The sequence below is a fragment of the Bufo bufo genome, chromosome 3, assembly GCF_905171765.1.
Source record: "Bufo bufo chromosome 3, aBufBuf1.1, whole genome shotgun sequence".
Taxonomy (NCBI): domain Eukaryota; kingdom Metazoa; phylum Chordata; class Amphibia; order Anura; family Bufonidae; genus Bufo; species Bufo bufo.
In genome coordinates, this window is record NC_053391.1 from 310,941,335 (window position 1) to 310,953,490 (window position 12,156).

Below are 12,156 nucleotides of genomic sequence, written 5' to 3' on the forward strand. Positions count from 1 at the left end.
CAGATGGGTCCCTAACACTAAATATACTGCCTCTCTTTGGACTTATCTAAGCCTACAATATTCAGGGCAGTGTAGGAACCAGCTACAAACGTACTCTGCTCAGAAGTCCCAGGTAGATGGGCATGTTCAGTCTAAAAGAGGCGCTACCCTCAATATATTGCAAGAAAATTTAGACTAAAACCTTCAGAATCACATTTGCATATCCATGAAGCAAACAATTACAAAAAACAAGATTGCTGCACACTGTTATATATACAAAAAATAGAGCTAAGAAATGGGGGTCATTCTAAATGTTTGCTTCATGGATATACACCTGTAATTCTGAAGGTTTTAGTCAAAATTTTCTTGCAATATATTGAGGGTAGCGCCTCTTTAAGACTCAACATGCCCATCTACCTGGGACTTCTGAGCAGAGTACGTTTGTAGCTGGTTCCTACACTGCCCTGAAAAAGTTGCAGTGGCATTCAAAAAGTCACAGTCACGAGTGTAAGAGACTGAAATAAAGTTTTCAAAAATAAAAAAATTCAAATCACCCGCGCTCTTTCCCCATTTAGAAAGTAAAACTAAATTAACAAAAAGAAAATCATTAGCATCGCGACATCCAAAAATGGCTGAACTATTAAAATATAAATGTGTTTGAATGGTGTAACTGGAAAAAAAACCTAAATGGCCAATTTGTCTTTTTGTCACTTCACCTTCCCCAAAAATTGAATAAAAAGTGATCAAAACTTCATACACTTCAAAATCCTATAAATTAAAAATACAGATCGTGCACCAAAAATTGAGCCCTCACACAGCTCCATAGATGGCACTCTACTTTATATGTATAGCATGACACAGCAATTATGCTATACAGCATACATCCATTTCACAATAATATTGTGGCATCACTAAGGATGCCATGAAACATTAGGGTGCAGAAACATATCCTAAAGTCTAATTGTGAGAGGTACATACCTTATGGGAATAAAAGGGTAATGAACAAGAAAAAAAACTATGAGGATAAATAGAAATGACATGGGAGCAATAAGTGACAAAAAGAAAGCATTTAAATCACTAAAACAGGAATGCAGGGAGGAAAAAAAGAATTTGTAAAAGACAAAAAAAAAAGCAGACAAGCTGGAGACAGAGAAATGTTTTTAAATTATATAAATGGTAAAAAGTATAAATCTGAAGGTGTCGACCCTTTACAGAGTGATGAGGGGGGAGTTGCAGAGAGCGATGAGGAAAAAACAAATCTATTAAATATTTTTTTTCTCCACTGTATTCACTAAGGAAAACTGTCAGCTGAAATGCAGAATGTAATAGTAAATTCCCCATTAAAATTGCCCTGTCTGACCCAGGAAGAAGTGCAGCAGCGTCTTAAAAAGATTAAAATAGACAAATTGCTGGGACCAGATGGCATACACTCATGTAATGGCATACACTAATGTAATAGACAGACCCATATTTCTGATATTTAAGGACTCTATATTGACAAGGAGCGTTCCACAGGACTGGCACTTAGCAAATGTGGTTCCAATATTCAAAAAGGGGTCAAAAACAGAGCCTGGAAACTATAGGCCAGTAAGTTTAACACCGGTCATGGGCAACCTGTTTGAGGGTTTTCAAAGAGATGCTATCTCAATGAAAATAAGCGCATAACACCATATCAGCTTGGCTTTTTGAGGGATCGGTCATGTCAACAAGTTTTATAATTTTCTATGAGGAGGTAAGTTCTAGACTTGACCGGGGTGAGTCAATGGATGTCATATACTGTATCTTGACTTCTCCAAAGCATTTGATAATGTGCCACATTAAAGGTTAGTATATAAAAATCTGTATGTGGGTAAGTAACTGGTTAAGTGATAGAAAACAGAGGGTAGTTATTAACGGTACATACTCAGATTGAGTCACCGTCACTAGTGGGGGACCACAGGGGTCAGTATTGGGCCCTATTGTATTCAGTATATTTAATAATGATCTTGTAGAAGGCTTGCACAGTAAAATATACATTTTTGCAGATGACACTAAACTGTGTAGAATAATTAACACGGAAAAGGACAGTACACTGCTACAGAGGAATCTGGATAGATTGGAGGCTTTGGCAGAGAATTGGCAGATGAGGTTTAACACTGACAAATGTAAGGTTATGCACATTAAAATTACCATTAGTGGACAGCAAATTAAACTGTAGAAACTGTCACATCTGCCAAGGCCAATAAGATTATGGGTTGCATCAAAAGGGGCATAGATGCACATGATGAGAACATAGTCCTTCCACTTTACAAACCACTAGTCAGACCACACAGGGAGTACTGTGTACAGTTCTGGGCTCCTGTGAACAAGGCAGACATAGCAGAGCTGGAGAGGGTTCAGAGGAGGGCAACTAAAGTAATAACTGGAATGGGTGGACTACAGTACCCAGTAAGCTTAGTGTTTTTCAGTTTAGAAAAAAGACGACTGAGAGTATATATAGAGATCTCTCCCATGAGAAGAAAGAAGGTTTCTAGACAAACATAGAAGAGGATTCTTTACGGTAAGAGCAGTGAGACTATGGAACTCTCTGCCTGAGGAGGTGGTGATGGTGAACTCACTAAAAGAGTTCAAGAGCAGGGGGAATGGCCTGCCGCTAGATGGAGTAAGCCACGCTGTATATTGCTCCTGCCGGGATCCTGATTGAATTCCCTGCTAGCAGTCTTCTGGTGGCCGGGGAGAACCATGATTGTTGCCTGGGTGGAAGAGGAATCCCCTGCTGTGCCGACAGAAGGATAAGGGAAGAACAGGTGCTGGAGCAGAGGAGGAGAAGGAGAGCCAGCATGAGGCAATGAGCCGGTGCGCGACTGCGCGCCTTGGCAGATTCGCAAGAACAGCGGAGGGGGCAAGGTCTCACTGCAAAGAGACAGATAACATGTCCTCCTCTGATCAAGAGGCTCGCCCCTCAGATGAGGGAGATGATAGTAATTTCCCAGTGTTAAAAGGAAATAACAGGGGCCAGAAAACCCTCAAAACCCCAGAATACAAGAGCCCACTCTCAAAGATATTATGGGTGCTGTAGTTAGCTGCAACAAAACCCTGAAAGCCCTCAATCTCCAAGTGGGCAGCCTGAGGGAAGATATATCCCTGATAAGACATGATATGCATAAAATATCTGAAAAAAACTCAAAACTGGAAAAAAGAATGTCAGAGTTAGAGGATCAGGTCAGGCTTCTCAAGATGGCTAAGTCAATGACAAGGGATATGGCGGCTCTATTTGCTAAGGGTGATGATTTGGAAAACAGATCCTGCCTTAATATCAGAATAATGGGGGTCCCAGAAAAAACAGAAGGGGCAAATACTACAGAAGATGTAGAACAGGGGTTACATCAGAAATTTCAGGATAAAGGACTGTCCTCACTATACGATGTAAAAAGGGCACATCGGGTGCCCACAAGGCCGCTGCCACCGGGTAGACCACCGAGACCTATCCTTGCTAAAATACTACACTTTAAAGACAAAGATACCATTTTGAGGCAGGCACGCGATAATGTAGATCTGGTCATAAATGGAGCAAGAATTTCCATCTCCCCGGACTATTCTACAGAGGTTCAGAAGAAACGGACAAGGTTTCTGGATGTCAAGAGGAGACTTAGAAATCTGCAGATTCAATACTCCATGATGTTTCCGGCTAAACTAAGAGTGGTGGCTATGGGCACTACCAAGTTTTTTTTTTTTTGGGGGGGGGGGGGTACTCACTCTGGCATGGTAGGGCGGACAACTTTTCAATTGGCACTAGAAAAACGGCGGTCCTTAAAGGGGTGGGGGTCATGTTTATGTTTTATGTTGGGAATATGACACACATGACTAAGATACTCAGCTGGAATGTAAGGGGAATGGCTGATACTAGGAAACAGCATAGTATTTTTAACTATCTTTCACGCTTTCAACCATCTATTTGTTGCTGGCAAGAGACGCATCTTACTAAGACCACAATACAATGGTTAAAAAAGTCATGGGTGGGTTATGCGTCTCACGCGGTGCTCTCCTCGCATTCCAGGGGAGTAAGTTTATTAGTGCATAAAAATGTTAGATTTAAATGTTTTAAAGAGTTCTTAGACGAAGAAGGGAGATTCATATGCGTACTATGAAATATTGAGGGTATTCAAATGATACTGGTGACAGTATATATCCACCCGCCGTTTGCATCGACCCCTTTGAGAATGATACTTGATTTTGTGGCAAAATAGAAGGGGGCTATCATGGTCGCTTATTGGTGATTTTTAACTGTACACCAAACGATCAGATGGATAGGTGTAGGGTGGAGGGATCTGGGAGATCTCCAGGTAGTTCTGCGTTAAGTAATATTATGAAAGAAGTAGGCCTGATTGATATATGGAGGATGAGACATCCTGCAGAGCGCAAATACAGTACTCCTGTGCCTCGCCCACATTTCGTACCTTATCTCGAATAGATCTGGCATGGGTAAACGATACTATGTTCCTGTTTATCCATTCATCTGACTATCAGCCTAGAGCTTTGTCGGATCATTCCATAATGAAGATGGAGCAAAAATTTTGGGGAACCAGACCGGAGGTGAAATTATGGAAGTCTAATGCGTTTTGGCTACAAATTTTGGGTGACCTTTCAGGTATGGCTGACTCCATTAAAGAATACTTTAAGTTTAATATAGGTACAGCATCCCAGCATGCTGTATGGGATGCTATGAAAGCATATCCGAGGGGGCTATTGATTAAGTCTATTAGCGCACATAAAACCAGGTCTAGAGAAGCAGATGACAGGGCACACAAAGTGGTAGCGGAGGCGGAGGAGGCCTATGGGGTTTGGATGGTATTCCAGTAGAAGTATACAAGAGTTTTCAGGGAGCACTGTTGCCAGAACTGTTAAAGGTTTTCAATTACTCGTTGGAGGAGGGCTCTCTCCCGTCTTCTATGCAGGAGGCCCTAATAGTAGCGATTCCAAAGCCAGGAAAGGACCCGAGATATCCCGAAAATATGGGCAAAGGTCTTGGAAAAACGTCTATCTAAAGTGATTCTTAATATTATTCATCCAGATTCATACAGAGTATATACCAGTATACAAATTGCGGCGGATAACTATGGAGATAGGGCAATTCTGTCGCTTGACGCTACCAAGGCCTTTGACAGTGTAGAGTGGGGTATCTTTGGGGTATGTTGAGATGTATGGGATTTGGACAGCGATTTATTAAATGGGTACAGGTCCTGTACTCTAACCCAAAGGTGCGGATTAGGGCTAATGAGGGAGTGTCTAACTACATTCAGTTGGATAGGGGAACTAGACAAGGCTGCCCGTTATCACCTCTACTTTTTGCTATAGCCTTTGAGCCGTTAGCAGCAGCTGTGAAGAAATCTACAGAAATTAAGGGGTTCCAATATGGACAGATACATAATAAAATCATGTTTTATGCTGACAATACTCTCCTGTTTTTGGGGGACACGTCAACCTTCCTTTCGGACACCATGTCCCTTATAGAGTGGTTTGGTAGACTGTCAGGATTTTCTATTAATTGGAAAAAATTGTCACCTATTGATGGTCAGGATGTGTCCGCCACGGCCATTGCTAATAATATTCCATGTGTGGAAAATATTAAATATTTAGGAATCCACATTTCCCCCAGGATTATGGACTTTGCAATATGCTAAAATGACGGGGGGATTGGCGGTAACAAATCCTTGGATTTATTAGCAGCGCAGAGTCAGCATTTTAAGGGGTGGATGGAGTATACCCTTAAAGATATGACTAGTCAGATCTTACGGCATACAATTGGTAAGAGCGACTTAGTGTGGATTTTGGAGGGTACGGGAATTTATATCTCGGAGGAAAAGTTGCCTTTAGTTGAACTTATTATAAATTTGGGATAAGGTCAAGCAGCTGAGAGGGGTTAAAGGAGTTAGTAAAATATCTCCCATATGGAACAATCCCATACTCCCCGAATTCCTTTCTCTGTCTGGTCTTCAGGAATGGAAGAACAAAGGGATCCTTAGAATAGGAGATCTTTTAGACAATGGAGTGTTTAGGTCCTTTACGGATATACAGGAGGGATACCGGATTCCTCACACAAGCTTTTATCAATATCTTCAATTGCACCACGCATATGATACTACTTTAAAAAAGGCACTAACATCATTAAATTAGAAACAGCCTAAAAACGAATTCTCACAGGAGGTGGAAAGAGAGGTCTGATATCTATGTTGTACACTTTTATACTTGATAAGTTCCTAGATTCTCATCCATTAACTAGAATGAAATAATGGGAGAGAGATCTGGGAAGGCTGTCACAAGACCAATGGGAAGACATCTTTGAGGCGATCCCGCTGACTTCATTGAGTGAACAAGGGAAATTATCTCAACTGTTTATCATACATAGAGTGTACAAAACACCAATATTTCTGAAACACATTGGCATCAGAACAGACACAAAATGCCCAAGGTGCTCTCTTGAGCCAGCTGATCTGTTTCACATGCTGTGGCAATGTCAGGGTTTAGACGGATATTGGAAAGGTATATTGGAGACAATAAGTAATAAAATGTCAGTAAGGATAGATGGGGATCCCAAAATATGTCTATTAGGATATGTCTCTAATAGGAAAGTTGTGGTGGGAAGACTGTTGTATGTAGCCTGAAAATTGAAAGCCCTACACTGGATACAGGGAAGCCCTCCAACATTGGAGGAATTCAGGGTTAAAGTTAATAATATGTTAGTCTGTGAAAAAGCTATATTCCTTAAAAAAGGGAGCCCACAAAAATGTGATAAACTACGGAGTGATTGGTTGTCCAATAGCGATATAGAGAGTAGGAGCGGAGTTACATGCTGGAGTGAGGGGTAGATGTTAGTTGGGGCGGGGGTAGGTTATTAGGGATAATTATATTTCATATATCTTAGTGGAAAAAGAAGTTAACAATGCAAAAAAGAATGTACCAAGAGCTTTATTTTTCTTTGATATGCTTTATTGTACATATTGTATACATGTAAAATATCTTTGTCAATAATAATAAAAAAGATTTGATAAAAAAAAAAAAAGTTCCAGAGCGGCCTGGATGTATTTCTGGAGTATAATAATATTACAGGCTATAGTTATTTGATTTTTGGAGAAGGGTCATTGATCCAGGGAGTTATTCCGATTGCCTGATCAACTTGCAGGATAACAGGCTGAATTGGATAGACAGAAGTCTGTTTTCAGCCCTATAAACTATGTTAGGGTGGGTTCGCACTAGTGTTATGTCATTCCGTTATAGGTTCAGTTTATAACAGAATATAACAGAATGGTCAGATGGTATGCAAAACGGACACCTTTAAGAGGCATTCCGTTTTGCTCCGTCCTAGTACAACTCTATAGGCAAGCATAATGTATCAGTCTGTTTACGATCCTGTCAACAGGACTTTGTTTCCGTCCTGTATAACGGAAACCAGACGGATCCGTTATGCTTGCCCATAGACTTGTATTAGGATGGAGCAAAATGGAATGCTTCTTAAAGGTGTTCCTTTTTGCATTCTCTCTGGCCGTTCGTTATATTTTGTTATAAACGGAACCTATAACGGAATGGCAAAATGTTAGTGTGAACCCACCCTTACTATGACAGCAGAGGATACACGAACAAAGGATAAACTGAGACTAGACGGGTATAGTAGCAAAATGTACATATACTTTATTAGACAATACATAAAAAAATTATTTATATGTGATGTATCACATCAGATAAAAAGGTGGACTACACCTGAGGGGACATAACATAATTACATACAAAAAGGGCAATGAGGCCAACACTCGGCTACGACTCAGCTGCGACTCGCAAATAGCCAAAGAAAGTGCAAATGCATGTCTCAAAATTTGTACATACATATATACACACATAGGACCTATTTCACATGTAGAAAAGTTCTTTATATACATCAAAAAATATATATCCACAATTTTACTGATATACACGCATGTATCTCCGCTTTCAATGCATCAAATTAGGACACACGTATATAGCAGCTGGGTAAACACAGGGACCCATCCCCTTGTGAGAAGAGAAGACTAGTACCTTAATCTCAGCAAAATCTAGTCTTCTTTTCTCACAAGGGGATGGGTCCCTGTGTTTACCCAGCTGCTATACACATGTGTGTCCTAATTTAATGCATTGATAGCGGAGATACATGCGTGTATATCAGTAAAATTGTGGATATATATTTTTTTATGTATATAAAGAACTTTTCTACATGTGAAATAGGTCCTATGTGTGTATATGTATAAGCAAGATATTGCTGCATTTGTGGGAGGGGAGGCTGATTACAAGGCTATTCATACGTACCTGTGGGCCCAGGCTGGCTGATTACTAGGCTATTTATAGGCACCTGTGGGCCCAGGCTGACGCCGATTCAGCTGATTTCACTACCTCTGAGTCAGCTCTAGGATACAGCAGCATGGTGTGGAGGCTCCTTACAGCTGGGTGACGGCAGAAGGTCTCAGGAGGGCGCTGGTATTCATGGTAGGATCGGAGTTGTTTGCACGGGACCCACGCTGCGGTCTGCGACATGTAGCGCTCTGGGATGAAGCAGAGTTTGGGCACTAATGGTCGAACGATGGTTGTTAGTATTGTTTGTCTGGCTATTCAGAGGCCTAGTGGGGCCATTGCATACAGTTATTGGGGTAGCATGTGCTAGAGTAGGCATGGTTGTATGTTTTCTGATACCTAGTTTACATGCGGGGCGCGTGTCTGCAGGGGGCTCAAGCTATGCACGCTGTGGTAAGTGATGGTAAATATGGATCAATGGTCGATTAAAAACAAAACAAAAAAACTGCAGCATTGTGTGGCAGTTCATTCACATCTGGGTAACAGCAATAGGTGCCATGTGAATGGTGGCGCTCACGGTAGCATCGACCTTGCTGCACAGGACTCACACTGCGGTCCGCGATTTACAGTGTTCTGGGACGAAGGGGGTTTGGCGCTAATGGTCGAATGATTGTGGTTAGGATTGTTACCTTTAAAGCTTCGTCCGTGTGTCTGCATTTACATTTTGTCCTATACACCATTCACTACTAGAGTTGCATTCATACGTCCGCTGTTGCATTACGTTAATACTCTGCTCACTTCAGATTGCATTCATATGGCTGCTTTATACCATGCTCTTCATGCTCATACTCAGAGCTGTGCCCATACCATGTTTTAGGCACCACTTACATCCAGAGCTGCATTCACCCACTTGTTCTTACATTACTTGTTATACTCTGCTTCCACTTAAAGCTGCATTTCTTTTCATTGCTACATTACGGTTACTCAGTATTCTTACTAGGGCAAACGGCACACCGCTCTGATACTACTCTTTCGATAAACATAGCTGCTTTCTTTTCAGGCTTACTTTTCTTTCCTTGGTGGTTTGTTACATTCCATAGGTCTACTTTTTCTGTTCACTAAAAAAAAAGGAAATTTTTTTTTGTGGTGTTCTTTAGTCCTGGTTTGCATTCACTCAGACTGGTCTCCTTGACTCCTGGTTCGTATTCACTCAGATTGGTCTCCTGCCCCAGTTAACCAAATGGCTCCCCAGCGGTCAGTGGGCCAATAGGAGTGAGTCCCTACTATGTTGTTACAGTAGTTCATTTGTTTGTCACGATAGGAGTCCTCTCTTAGCGAACTGCAATGCCTCTGGCTCTTGTTTTCTCCTATCTGTTTCAGTATTGCGGTTGTTTTAATGTTTCGTTTATACACGTGGTTCGGATCACTAATGTCTATGCATTTTTCTTTAGGTCTGGGTCACGTTTTAATTACTTGTCACTGTAAGGTCATTCAGATCAGTCTCTTGGCTTCGGGGGCTTTATGGCCTCGGGAGCCCGATGACCGTTCTTCGTGTTCGTTAGGTGTACAATATGGTTGTAAGCTGGTTAGCGTCCTAGGGTTATTATCGGAGAGGGTCATTGGTTATGCGAGTCCACCAGTCATACTGGTGCTGCATGGTTTATAAAAAAAAAAAAAAGGAATCCGCCATTAGAGTCCCTCACCCATGGCTCAGCCATTAGAGTCTGCCGCACATGGCTTCTCCGTTTAGATTTTACACACATAAACTCCTCCATTCGAGGCCGGCTGCGTGGTCCCACCACAAGTAGGTTCCATGTCTTTTTCTGCCTTCAGACCCGCTCGCATGGCTCTGTCATCTGTGGCTCGCAATACAATTTCTCGTGCCATTAGAGCCTCACTCACATTGTTTCTCTAACTTTTAATTTCTAGGTTGTTGGGTCTAAAAGGAAATAATTGTTTTCTTTATAAGCAGTCATCCCGAGCCTGCCTTTGCGGACATCACCTTCCCCCAGGCATGCATTCTTCATCTACAAACTCGGGCTGAGGGTGTTGGTGTCCTGCCGAAGTCCTGGATATCGGTCTGTCTTCCAGTAGGAGGTACAGTAATAAGGTGCAATTTACGAAGTCTGCCACGTCTACAGACACGACAAATCATATTGCGACTACAGGCGCAGTATACATAGTTTATCACGACCTTAACCCCTTAAGGACCCAGGACGTACCGGTACGCCCTATTTCCCGAGTCCTTAAGGACCCAGGACGTACCGGTACGTCCTGACTTAAAATCTGTATTCCGGCGCCCCAGGGGTTAATCGGAACGGGATTTCGGCTGAAATCATTCAGCCGGCATCCCGTAACAATGCAGGGGGGGGTCATTTGACCCCCCCCGTATCGGCGATCGCAGCAAACCGCAGGTCAATTCAGACCTGCGGTTTGCTGCACTTTTTGCAGTTTCTGATCCCCGCGGGCCCTGACCCCGGGGATCAGAAACTTTTGAGTGCCTAAAGTCATTATTTTTCACCCCCCCCCCTGCACCCCTGCACGATTTTATGCCGGTGGGTGGTGCGGTGGGGGCGTTGCGGGAGGCGGGCGGTGCGGCAGGCGGGATCGCGATCCCCCGCCCGCCTCCCCATGAATGATCGTTGGCTTCTAGTGGTTATATCAGGGTGCCAGCACATTGCTGGCACCCTGGTATAAACGGCTGACATCTGTGTAGATGTCAGCCGTTTAACCCTTTCCATACCGCGGTCCGTACGGACCGCTGTATGGAAAAAGTTAACTGTCATCGGTCAGGGAGCTCCCTCCCTCTCCATCGGGGGGCTGCTGTGCCTTTGCAGCCCCCCGATGGAGAGAGCCCCCAGAGAGCCCCCCTCAGCCCTGTGCTCACCCTTCCCCGTCTGCGAAGTTCTGAGCAGACGGGGAAGGTTCCCATGGCAACAGGACGCCTGCTCAGGCGTCCTGCTGTCCATGGTGCTGAACAGATCTGTGCTAAAAGCATAGATCTGTTCAGTGTAAGTAAAATACAGTACAGAACAATATATATTGTACTGTACTGTATTATACAGACATCAGACCCACTGGATCTTCAAGAACCAAGTGGGTCTGGGTCACAAATTTTTTTAAAAAAAGTGAAAAAAGTTAAGATAAAAAAAAAAAATTATCACTGAATAAAAATTAAAAAAATAAAATACACTACACATATTAGGTATCGCCGCGTCCGTAACGACCTGATCTATAAAACGGTCATGTTACTTTCCCCGCACGGTGAACGCCATAAAAATAAAAAAATAAAAACTATGAGAAAATTGAAATTTTGCCCACCTTACTTCCCAAAAAAGGTAATAAAAGTGATCAAAAAAGTTGCATGTACGCCAAAATAGTACCAATCAAACCGTCATCTCATCCCGCAAAAAATGAGACCCTACTCAAGATAATCGCCCAAAAACTTAAAAAACTATGGCTCTTAGACTATGGAAACACTAAAACATGATTTTTTTTGTTTCAAAAATGAAATCATTGTGTAAAACTTACATAAATAAAAAAAAGTATACATATTAGGTATCGCCGCGTCCGTATCAACCGGCTCTATAAAAATATCACATGACCTAACCCCTCAGGTGACCACCGTAAAAAAATAAAAACAAAAACGGTGTAAAAAAAGCCATTTTTTGCCATCTTATGTCACAAAAAGTGTAATAGCGAGCGATCAAAAAGTCATATCACCCCAAAATAGTGCCATTCAAACCGTCATCTCATCCCGCAAAAAATGAGACCCTACTCAAGATAATCGCCCAAAAACTGAAAAAACTATGGCTCTTAGACTATGGAGACACTAAAACATTTTTTGGGTTTTAAAAATGAAGTTATTGTATAAAACTTACA